This window comes from Pteropus alecto, unplaced genomic scaffold (assembly GCF_000325575.1).
Source record: "Pteropus alecto unplaced genomic scaffold, ASM32557v1 scaffold7, whole genome shotgun sequence".
NCBI lineage: Eukaryota > Metazoa > Chordata > Mammalia > Chiroptera > Pteropodidae > Pteropus > Pteropus alecto.
This window is the reverse complement of record NW_006494614.1, coordinates 5781472-5794666: the sequence shown is the minus strand read 5'-3', so window position 1 is coordinate 5794666 and position 13195 is coordinate 5781472. Positions and strand designations below refer to the sequence as shown.

The following is a 13195-nucleotide window of genomic DNA, read 5'->3' as shown; positions in this document are numbered from 1 at the left end:
CAAACTTTACAAAATTTGACAGTCTTAAAAAGTTTAATTTACACCTACCATATGATCCAGCTATTTCACTTCTAGATATATGAAGTGAATATGTAGATAGATAAATGAATACGTTAGTTACTTTACCTGTAATTGTCAAAATGGAGCAATCTAAATCAACAGGTGAGTGGATATATAAATTGTATAGAAATAAAGTGAAATAATACTTGGCAACAAAAATAAAGTATTAAACACACAACATTATATTGAATCTGGAAATAATTATGCTGTGTAAAAAAACAAAGCCATAAACAAAAATGCATGCTGTGTAACTCTATTTACACCTGACCCTTGAATAACATAGGTTTGAACTGTGCAGTTCCACTTACACAAGGATATTTGAAAATAAATGCCTGTATTGTTCTCATTCTGCAGTCAGGAGTCTGTGCATGTGGAAGGCTGACTGTGTGCATTGATCTATGCCATTTTATTTAGGTGACTTGAACATCCATGGACTTTGGTATCCCCCTGAGAATACCAAGGGTAATCAAGATTTTGGACAGTCAAAAGTTATACACAGATTTTTAACCGTGCAGGCATTGGCACTCTTAACTTCCTGCATTGTTCAAGGGCCAAGTCTATATATAATTCTAGAAACAGAAAGCAAATCACTGGTTGCTTGGAGATGGGAGGGAGTTTATAGAGGAGGAATAGAGTTTGCAAAGGGGAATGTGGGAAATTTGGGGATTTGGGAATGTGGGATGTTATTTTTATTGTGATGTGTGCATGCATTTATGCATGTGTATGTATAAACTTTCATATGTACAATTTAAATATGTGTAGTTTGATGATATACCTAAATAAAGCTGTTAACATAATTGTTTTTTTTTTTTTTACTTCATTGAATCACTTTTAAGGCACTGGTACATTTTCTATGATTTGAAGATACAATATAAAAATATATTTTAAGTACTAGGGTATATGCTGCATAAAGGCAGTAACTATGTTTGTCTTGTCAAATTTGCATCTCAGAATTTAGCATATTACCTCATATTAGGACAAATATGTTAAAACTTTGTTCCATTACATTTTTTTTTCCCTTAAGACAAATCACCCAATGATAATTTAATGGGATTATCTGGGCTCTGGATTGCACTTTCAAGAAGATAGCTGTGTATAGTAATGAAGGTATGAGGTCTTTATTGTCTCAATCTATAGGTAGAAAGTCCACTTAAAAAAGTGTGTCCCTAACTCCAAACAAAACAAAACAAAAGAGAACTAAGAGAGAGAGCGAAGCATTTAAATAAGTAGTTTGCTGAGGCTTTTAAAAGCAAATGGGGTAAAATAAAAAAAATTAAAAAAAAAAAAGATTTTACGTAAGCAAGCATAGAATGCAATTCTTAAAAATAAGTAACCTGAGTAATATGCCATTTCTTAAATAATTCCATATTTACTACAAATATTTATTATCTACTATATGCCAAGTATTATACTAGTCATTCAAATAAAAATACATAATTTCTCCTCCATTTTTGTTTCTCATTAATTTTTGTAATTGTTCTTTTTAAGAACTATGATAACATATGTTAGTCAAAAGATTACAATCTGTACCAGATATGGAAATATGTAAACCATAAAAAGTCAATGTGTCTTCATCATATTTAACAAATATTCATTCAGTTCAAAGTTCTGGATATGTAGCTAGAAACAAAAGAAGCAGGGTACCCTGCTTCCATAAATTTACATTATATAGATTTCTTGCAAATCCAAATGTGTAGCTATGAAATTTCTATCTGATGCTAGTATGTCTGTACAAATGTTTAAAGCTGACCTTTCAGACATTTGTCTATTCAGATACATAATCTTATGGTTGAAACATCAAAACAAAACAAACAAACAAATAAAAACCACACTAAAAAACTGAGTTATATGTCAGGTGTTAGAACTATTTATCTCCAAGATGCAGATAAGAAATGGATTCAAGCCATATAGAAATGATCACTTTTCTTTGTATGTCAACCATTCCTCATCTGGACTTCTCTTAAACAATCTGTAAAAAAGAGTTGAAGTTATAGGTTTATGAATATGTCCTCCCTAGTGGACACTAAGCCTCTTGATATATCTTTGTAACTGAACTCTGGCAGGACTAAGCCAGGAGGGGTGACCAATACGTTTTTCAAGTAGCTTAGCATACTGCTGGATATCAAGAAGGGAAAGGACTCCAAAGGCTTACGTAGATGGATAACTCATACTTGATTTAGAATTATTGTTTAAATCCCCATTTTCTACTTGTGGACATGGGGATGAGTAGTATTTACTTAAAAGCTAGGTGAGATATTTTATGTAATAATATATCTGAGATGCCAAGCATGTGGCCAATAAATACAATGTTAATAAAAGCTATTACTCATGGATAAAAATACGTTAGGTTATATTTTATATACGTTAGGTTATATTTTATATACTGTATCATCTTCAATTCATTGACTACATTCTAATTAATTTTAGTTGAAATAAAACTTCTTACAAGACAATTTAAACTGAGAATATACAGAGTAGTTTATTAGTTCAAAAGTTTAATGTTAAATTTTTTATGAATAAGAGTTCTTCACTCTAAGATAACTTTAAAAATGCCTTTCACCCTTTTAAATGTAATGCCATTATAATAAATGTAATTATGGAATGAAATTTTCAGAGAAGTTTCTTTAGATGTTTTGTTACATTAAAAACAACAAACAGCTCTTCAGCACTTCTTTTTTTGCAAGGTGCTTTAGGAAAACAAAGGGAATCTATTGTTACATTAATTACCTGATCTTGGAGTGAGAGCCCTAGAATAAAGATACATATCTGGGAAGGAACTTGTATAATTTGTACTTACAAAATGAATGAATAATAATATGTTAAGGCCATTACCTCCTAGGTTAATGAAAGAATGATTTGCTTCACTTAGATGTTTACAGATTCATTCCTTAAATTGTGATCGTTCATACCTATTCTTTTGTCCAAGGTTGGATTTCATTTAAATGTGCTCCACCTTGCATCCAAAAATGACAACAAACTAGAATCTCCAATAAAATCTAAGAACAAAAGACAGATGAAGAAGCCAAAATATAGATATTTTGAAAGACAAACCTAACACGAACAAGAAGAGTAATGCAAGCCAAAAAGAGAAAAAAAAATAAGCTGACTTTAATCAAGCTCTCAAACCGTCTTCATGTTTTTCTGATTAGTTATCTGGCATGGACAAGATGCCATCCTGATGTTTTTACAAAGTTTACCTTCCTTCTGAATGTTGTCGATTTTTTTTTTTAACGCGTCTGTTTATAATTTATGACTTTAAAACCATGAACTAATCTTCAACCACCAGGGAATTCTTTTTTCAAAAACAATATGATTTATAAAAATTACATTCATTCACTGAGATTTATTTCTACCCTCTATTTGGTTCTATTTTATTGGAGACCACTTACACAATAATAGGGAATTTGCATAAATTATTTATTAGTCTTGAACACAGTTGCCTGCTATAGACAAGGCATAGCTGTACATGGTTTCAGAGTTTGTTCTTTTTGGTGAGTGAATGCATTCTTATAGAAACCAACCATACTATGTAGGTAAGTGAACAGATATTGCCAGAATCTTCAACTCAATTTTATATTTATGGTGACTTATTTGACTTAGTTCATTCAACATTTTATTTTGCAGAATATGCTGATGCGATTGAAGGATTTGAGACAAAGTTTTTTATTTATTTATTTATTTTTTTATTTCTGGTAGTAAATAAAAACTATTGCTTGATGTTTCAAGTCACATATGGTAAAAACATGAACCATCAAAGCATGAATTAATTCCATTATTTTAAGAATTCATGTGGATTGTGTTGTAGTCACTTAAAAATGGGAAGATAGGATATGATTCCTTATTTTTACTGTGTATGGTCTTATGTGATCTGCTACAAATATTTTACCAAATTAATTTAAAATAATAGCAAATTCCAAATAGTAAATCTGATACTAACAAATGATAGTTGACTAATGGTAATGGTAGTAGTATTAAAATTCCTGGAAAATCTCTTAAATGCTTTTAATAGTTTAATTCTTAGAAAAAATTTTTAAAATATCTTGGTTATCAAAATGTTATCTAGCATTATTCCATCAATCTATTTTGGAAAAGGATTATTTCAATTACAAATATTTACCCTAATAATCTGTGTAAATATGCAGAGTTGAAAAACAAAGAATCAAATAGATTTGATAAATTTGGTGGATAAATTTGTAGAAACATTTATTATTCAAATTATCATCTGTAAGCAACCTAAGAAGTCCCCTAAAGTAGCTTTCATCATCTCTATATTCACTTAATATACTGTAGGTATGAATGGAAATTAGAAATATTTTAAGTTAATTAAGCAAAAATTATTTTGAATGCTTACTGATTTTCTGCTTTGACACATAGATCTTATGAACTATGCTAAAGTCCTTCAGCATTATCTTACATTGCTTTTTCTATCAATAATGTTTATAGAAGCACAAAGAGTAAGAAGTATATTTTCTACATACTTAAATATAATATCTATAATTACTGACTTCTTTAGATGAATCTAAATCAGTAAAGAAGGAATATTCAGCAAGTCAACTATAAGGTCTTTATTATGAATCCCAAGCATAAAGGTAAATAGCTATTCTTCAGCATCCAGTTACTCTAAAGTGCTTAGGGAAATGTGTTTTTAATGCATTCAGCATCTCATTTGAGCCTGTTCTCCAATCTGTAGTTTATCTACCTTTCTGTACCTTACTGCCTTTTTGTCCTTTTTTTACTATTTGTCTTGTCTTTGTTCTACTCCTGACTGCTCTAACATTCTCCTTATGATATCCTACATTTCTCTGTAGTACCTCACATTACCTGACAAGAGCAATCCAGCAACGCTGCATCAATCCCCTAAGGAAACCTAGAATTTTGTAATTTGTATTACTACTTTACTCCCATTACATTTTAATCTCATAAGTGTACTTCACACACTTAGGATTTTATTCTACACACACACGGTGAGAAAAGGGATAATAATTAAGTCATGTACAATGGTACTATGAAAACTGTCCACCAAAGGTTCTGAAGTTTACTAGTTTATATGAGCCAGTAATTTTTGACGAAAAAATAATTCTGATTTTTTCAAAGATTTGTAATGTATCATCACTTCAAATAATTTAAAATGAAATTAATTTATAACATTGCATCAGGTTGTGTTATGTAATCTCTATAATTTACAATAAAAGTGTCTATCAAATGTGCCATTCATTTTTCATCTTAAAAAAAATGGGTTAAATAAATTATACTCAAGCTACATTAATTCTTTAGTCATACCCTCTAGTAGGTTGAATAGTGTCCTCCAAAAATTGTCCACATGGAACCTCAGAATGTGACATTATTTGGAAGCAGGATCTTTAATAAAGATGTACTTAAATTAAGAAGCAGTCATACTGGACTAGGATGAACAAAATCTAATCATTGATGTCCTCAAAAGAAGAGAGGACACGCAGTGACACATACACAAAAAGAAGACATGTGGAGACAAAAGCAGAGATGAAGTTTTAATGCCACAGACCAAGAAATGCCTGGAAGTATCAGAAGCTACAAGAGGCAAAGAAGGATTCTTCTCTAAATCATTTAGAGGAAACATGGCCCTGTTGACTTCTTGATTTTGGACTTCTAGTCTCCAGAACTGTGAGAAAATAAATGTCTATTGCTTTAAGCCACTGAGTTTATAGTCATTTGTTATGGCACCCCTAGGAAACTAATACACATCCATAATATCTAACTTTAAGGGCCATATCAATAAAGAAAACGAAAAAATTTTTTTGAATGAGTTATTTATCAATAACTCTGCATTTTGGAAGTAAATTTATGTTAAGCCAGAAAATTATGATGATTTAGCTAGGAATAATGCTTTGAAAGAAAGAAAAAGAATGCTAATATAGTCTTAAAAAAAAAAAACAAGATGAGTTCGATTTGAAATAAGTACAGTTTATTTCGCAATTATAATTTCTCTAAACTCTTATTTCAGCTATCCAACTAAATATCTCAATATATTTCATATATTTAAAATCTTTCAGAAAAACCTAGTGTTTTTTTTTTTTCTGGATAATTTTAGATTTTTAAATTATTATTACTATTTTTTAAATCTTTGATTGTCTGGCAGTTTTACTATGATGTTCCAAGGTTTATTTTTCTTTGATTTTATCTATCTGGGGGTTCCTAGAAATACTTGAACTTGTTTTATTATTTGTTTGATGTCATTTGTTGTTGTTGAAAATTCCTGACCAATATACCTTCAAATATTTTTTTCCTCTTTCCCATGCCTCTTCTGACACCTCAGTTAACCATGAATTTTATGATTTTATCATATCCCATATAAACTTTCCACACACTTTTCTGTAGCTTTTCCTCTCTCCATGCGCTGGCCTAGATATTTTCTACTGACCTATCTTTCAGTTCACTAATTCTTTCTCATACTATTTCTAATCATATATTTATTTTCTTTAGAATTAATCAGAGTTATTTTAAACTGTGACCCAGAACTCCATTTTCTTATTTATGGTACTTTGTCTATTTTTTATTTTTAATAAATTAATACTGTCACATCAGATCTGGCAGGGTTTTTTTTTTTAATTTTCTTATTTTTTTAATTTTTTTAATTTTAATTAAATTTCTAATTTCTGACATTTGTGTATAAAATTTGTAGAGACTGTGAAAAATATTTTACCTGTCTGCATACGTAATTTGCCTTTTTTCTGGCAGGAAGTTAGTATAGAGGCAAGTCTCAGTGATCTAATCAGAGGTTAAGGTTATTTGAAGCTGTGTTTTGTTTGTGAGGCTGGCCTATTTCAGATTCACTCTTGTTTCTTATCATATTATACTTCAAGGGCATTCAGTGAAAGCCTGGGCTATTTACTTGCTTTTTTGGTGGGCTCAGACATTCAGTTTTTGTCTACTTAATATCAGAAGACTGCCAAATGCTCTGGTTGATTATTTAGCCTCTCAACTATCATTTTTGCATGGATCCTGACCCTTTACCCTGTAGACTAGATTTTGAAATGTATTTCTTTGTGTTCCCTTTTCAATGAGATCATGTTTCTTTAACTTTTGGCTGCATTAATTGGTCAGATGAATTTCAAAAGTCATTCTTTTGTTCTTTTATGCAGCTTTTGATTATTATTTTTTAGAAGATAAAATCTAATACAAACTAACTTTTAACATCTGAAAGCAGAGATCACATTAAGAAAATGAATATCCAGTCTAAGAATAAATAATTTCTGAAATTTCTTAATTTTTTTAAAAAGAAAAACTGCAAGTAATCTGTGATTATATGAATGCTCTTATCAGATAGTAGACCTCTTATCGTTAGGTGATAGAGGTTGTCTCTGTCTCTGCTAAATCAAAAGAAAGACTTGTAAAAGAATAAGTTTTCTTAGCTTTTGTTTTTGGTCTCATGATGAAAGGAATAATTCACACATGAAGAGCCTCCTCCAACATTAGTTACCAAAATTATGTTTTTGTTTGTTTGTTTGTTTGTTTACCAAGAATGAACCTACATTGACACATCATAATCACCCTAAGTTTACAGTTTACATTATGATTCAATCTTGGTGTTTTGCATTCTGTGGTTTTGGAGAAATGTATAATGATATATATCCATCATTAAGGTATCATATAGAGTATTTTCAGTTCTTGATAAATTCTGTGCTCTATCCATGCATTCCTTTCTCTATCCCCCAACCCCTGGTAACCACTGACAATTTCACTGACTCCTAGTTTTGCCTTTTCCATAATGTCATATAGTTAGAATCACACAATATGTAGCCTTTTTACATTAGCTTCTTTCACTTAGTAATATGTTTTTAATGTTCATCCATGTCTTTTAATAACTTTATAGCTCATTACTTTTTAACACAATATTTTGTCATCTGGATGTACCAAAGTTTATTTATGTTCCTACTGAAGGACATTTTGGTCACCTCAAAGTTTTAGCAATTACAAATAAAGCTACTATAAACATATGTGAATAGGTTTTTGCATGGACATAAGGTTTCAGCTCTTTTGGGTAAATACCAAAGAGCAAGATTACTGAAGCATATAGTAAAAATATATTTAGTTTTATAAGAAACGGTCGGACTGTCTTCTAAAGTTACTGTACCATTTTGTACTACTACCCGCCATGAATAAGAGTTCTTATTGCTCCACATACTCACTAGGATTTGGTGTTGTCAGTGTCCTAGAAGCTTTATTGACGTAGGATTTACACATGGAATTCACCTATTTTAAGTGTACAATTCAGTGTTTTTTAGTAAACTTAGAGAATTGTGAATTCATCATTGAAACTGATTTTAAACATTTGGATCACCCCGAAGATGCTTTTTGCTTATTTGCAGCCAATCCTCATTCCATTCCCAGCCCTTGACAACCCCTGATCTCCCAGTACAATGTTGCATATTACTAGGTAGTATGTCAGCCAAATCTGCTTGTTCTTGTCTTTGATGAGAATGTCACAAATGTTTCACTTTTAAATATGATATGAATGTTTTTATTTTTTTTTTTAACAGAGTTCAAATGTTTCCTTTTATTTTGAATTTGCTAAGAGATTTTTATTGGGAATTAATTTTAATTTTGTCAAATGCTTTTCCTGAATCTATTCAGATGATGACATTGATTTTCTCATTTAATATACATCATTTTGTAGGTAACTTTTCCTAGGTTGAGTAATATTCGCCTTTCATTCTTTGACTCAGCTTGCATGTGAAGTATTATTATTTTTAGTAATCTGTATTACTTATCTGTTGGCACATAAAAAATAGCTTACACAGACAATAATGATTTATTATTCCCCATGATATTTGTGAGTACAAAAGTTGACAACATATCAGCTGCGTGTTCTGACCCAAGATTTTGCATAAGATGGCTAGAGATGTTGTCCAAAGATTTGACTGGGGCTGGAGGATCTTCTTTTAAGGGAGCTTATTTACATGCCTACTGATTGGTGCCAGCAAATTATTTTTCCTTTATTTAGAAGTTTTCCTAGGATTTCTTATGTCTCCTAAATATATGGTGGATGGCATCCCAAAGAATGAGCAATCTAAAAGTCCATGGTAGAAACTACAATAGCTTTTGTGACAGAGCCTTGAAAGTCACACACTATCACTTGTGTTTTATTTTGTTGGTTTAATAGGCCAGTCCTAACTGAATGAATGACAGGACTAAATAGGGCATGAATCATAGGAGACAAGTGTCATTGGGACTAATATACACAGAATCTAATGTGTTCTTTTTCTATTTTATATGTATAATATTAACATATATGTGTCTGTTTCTAATTCATATCAGTTAACTACATTTTATATAGCTCTTACTATATTCAGAAAATATTCAGAAGTCCTTACATATATTAGGTCATTTAATTATCACAAATAACCTGAAATTTGCATACTTCCACTATATTAATTTTATAGATGAAGAACCTGAAGAAGAGGTAATTTAAAAGTATATGACTATTAAGTGACAGAATTAGTATTTAAATCCATTTTTGGACTCCAAAGTCTATGTGGTTAGTCAATGCCATATGACCCGTCAAATAGCAACTCTCAATGAATAAGTAAATACTTAATAAACTACCTAAAATAGGCTTTGAAAATATAACATTCCAAAACCATAGCATCATCATTATAGAGGCTTAAAAAAATACATGGAAGTTACCATGTATTGAATAATTTAAAAGATGCCCATAAATAAAATGTGTTCAAAGGACAAATCATAATGAAAATAAAATAATTTTTAAAATTGAATGATAATAAAACTCTACATATGAACTTATAAGATTTAAAAAATAAATTTTAGAGACATTTTTATATTAAAAATATTAGAAAATAAAAAGTTTGACACACTAAAAGTCCATATAAAAAGGTTGGAAAAACAACAAAAAAAATAAACAAAAGGATAATTTAGTGACAAAACTTAAGAGTCAGATCTTAATGAAATAGAAAAGAATCAGTGTAGAGAATAAACAAAGACAACATTGCTTTTGTTATGTTTTTAAAGATGAAAGAAGTATAATAACCTGTGTCCTTAGGATGAATTAAACTTACCCTCTAAGTAGATGTCTGAAGAGGGGTTGATGGGGGCAGAATCTCCTCATTACTTATATTTTCCACATTGTTTTCAATAGTTAAAAACTATTTGAAAGAGAGTTTAGCAGGGTGTAAAATCTTTGGTTTACAGTTTCTTTGAGTATTTTAAAAACTGTTTCCTCAGTGTCACCTTGCTTTGTATATTGTCCTTGTAATAACTATTCTAATTTTACAAGTCTTTTGTTTTTTGTTCTGAAAGCCTTAAGGATTTTATTTTACCTTTGAAATCTAGTAGTTTTAACAGAATAGGTCTCAGCACTGATTTTTCTGGATTAATTTTCCAAGGAACCCGATGAGCTCTTTTAGTGTATATTTAGACTTTTTTCTATTTCTGGAGAGTTGCCTTGCATTATAGATTTAAATTTTAGTTCTATTCTATTGTTTGTTTATCAAGGATTTTGACATAACATAAATATTATTTTTTTGTTATAATCTTCCATTTCCACTACTTTTTTGACATATTTTTTATGTCTTCTTTATAGTGTCTAGTTACTTAGATTTATTTTTTTTCATTTGTCTTATCTCTGTCTGTTTCAGCTTAGGTTTTGAATTTATGATTGAAGGTGTTTTTCAAGCTTGTTGGAATGTATTTATTTTCATTTGCACTGTAGACTTAGAGTTTTTTCCTGCTTCATGCTTTTGTGTGTGTGTGTGTGTGTGTGTGTGTGTGTGTGTGTGTGTGTGTGTGTGTGTGGAAGTTGGGTATAAATTTCAATTGATTTATGTGAATTTTAATTTCTTAATTTTCTGCAGTGGACTTTATATTCCTGTTCTTTATTTGGGGGTGGATATTTTATCAGATTCCTAGCTTAACATCAGTTATTTTCCTTTGCCACTTCTCCACCTAATTGCCAAAAAGCCCTTTTTCTTTTATTTTGCCTTTTTTCTCCCCCAGAAGCTATGAGTTTGGATGAGTATGCTTTTCAACCACACTTACCCCTTTCACCTGATTCTTTCCCTTTAAATCAGAATCAGGGCCTTTTATAAGGCAATGTCTTTTTAATCACAAAGTAGTCCATTTGTATGAAGCTTTTGACCCTTTGTAAAAAGTTTCCCTTCATACCATGCTCTGATTGTCTCATCACATTTTTAGAATTTCCAAATTTAGGAAAGTTTTGATCTTTTTGTTGGTTCCTCCAATTCCCCTTCAAGCTCCTTTACTTACATCCCTACTTTGTCTTCTCTTTATTTTTTTTACCCTCTGTCTATGCTCACAAAAATAATTGAGGCAGAGTGGATGCGAGGCAGAAGTGTGTGGGACCACACTGTTTTGATATGTTGAATTTTCTCTTTATACTCAGTTATTTTGCAGTTTGGGAAATGACAGGAGATTGCAAGTTACTACATACCTATCCAGACACTAGGAAATTGCTTTTGTTTTTTTTTATCTATTGTTATAGTATCAACCTTTTAATTAAAGTGTTTAAAGTTAACATTTAATGTAATTATTGATATGGTTAGATTTAGGTTATAGCATCTTATTATTTGTTTTTTGTCAGTTTTGTTTTTTTCTTTGTAACTTCTTTCCTGTCTCTTTAAAGAATTTTTAGATTATTAATAGTTTTAACTTATTGGCTTTTAGATATGCCTCTTTGCATTATTTTTATTGATCTAGGGATTACAATATACATCCTTTAATTTTACTTTCTATTAATAGTTAACACAATTTCACATAATATATAGAAACTTTGCAAACATAGGTTCTATTGTCTTTTATTCAGTTATTTTATACAGACAGTGTTCTAAATTTTGCCATAAAGTCATATGTGTTTTAAAATATAAGGAGGAAAATAAGTCTTTAAAATTTACCATTTCTGTCTACGGCCATGCCACCCTGAACGAGCCTGATCCCGTCTGATCTCGGAAGGTAAGCAGGGTCGGGCCTGGTTAGTACTTGGATTGCAGACCACCTAGGAAGACCAGGTGCTGTAGGTGTAAAAAATAAAAAATCAAAAAAAGGGATTGTAAACTGACAAAGTCCTTGCAATCTGCAAGGTCAACCAAAGGTTGCCTCACCTAAAAAAATAAAAATTACCATTTCTATGACTAATCATCTTTAGTTCTTGAACATCTATGTTTCCTGCTCATGTATTTTTCTTGCATCTTAAAACACTTCTCTCATTTCTCAGAACGTTAATCTGGTACCAATAAATTATTTTTCTATCTGAAAATCTCCTCATATTGCTTTCATTCTTGAAAGGTATTTTTGCTACACATAGGTATAGGTGTTTTATTTTATCTTTTCAGCACATAAAATATATTGTCACTGACTTCTGGCATTTTCATTTTCTAATGAGAAGTCCATAAGAATAATAAGAATTATTTTTTCTTATATTTAATGTCTAATATTTTTCTGTCTGCTTTCAAAAAATTTTTGTCATTTTAGTTTTTAGCACTTTTATTTTGATGTGATAACCATGATTTTCTTCTTTTTAATTCCATTTGTTTTTGTTTAATACTATATATATATATTTATAAATAAAATTTTGGAAGTGTTTGTATATTATGTCTTTAAATTATTTTTGCATTCTAGCTTTCCCTTCACTAAGACTTTGATTACTTATAAGCTAATTCCATTTATGTTGTCCACCGATTACCAAGGATTTTTTTTAAGTATGGTTAATATACAATATTATATTAACTTTATTAGTTTCAGGCATGCAAGATAGTGATTCAACATTTTTATACCTTACAGTGTGATCACCCTACTAATTATAATAATCATCTGTCACAGTGCAAACTAATCACAGTATTACTGATTATATTCCTCTTCACCTTTTTCACTTATCTAACTCCCTCCTTTAGCAATCATCTTTTTGGTCTCTGATTCTGAGTCTGTTATTGTTTTGTTTTGTTTGTCTGTTCATTTGTCTTGCTTTTTTAAGATTTTACATATAAGTAAAACCATACAGCATTTTTTTTCCTCTGTCTGACTTATTTCACTTAGCATAACCCATGTTGCTTCAAATGACAAAATTTAATTATTATATAGTACTGAGTAATATTTCATTGTATATATATGCCACATTTTCTTTATCCCT

General features: G+C 30.3%; 1 pseudogene; it reads left to right on the top strand.

Moving 5' to 3' along the window:
* The first annotated feature begins 11970 nt into the window (after positions 1 to 11970).
* LOC112474716 lies at positions 11971 to 12089 on the top strand (annotated as a pseudogene).
* Positions 12090 to 13195: the final 1106 nt, after the last annotated feature.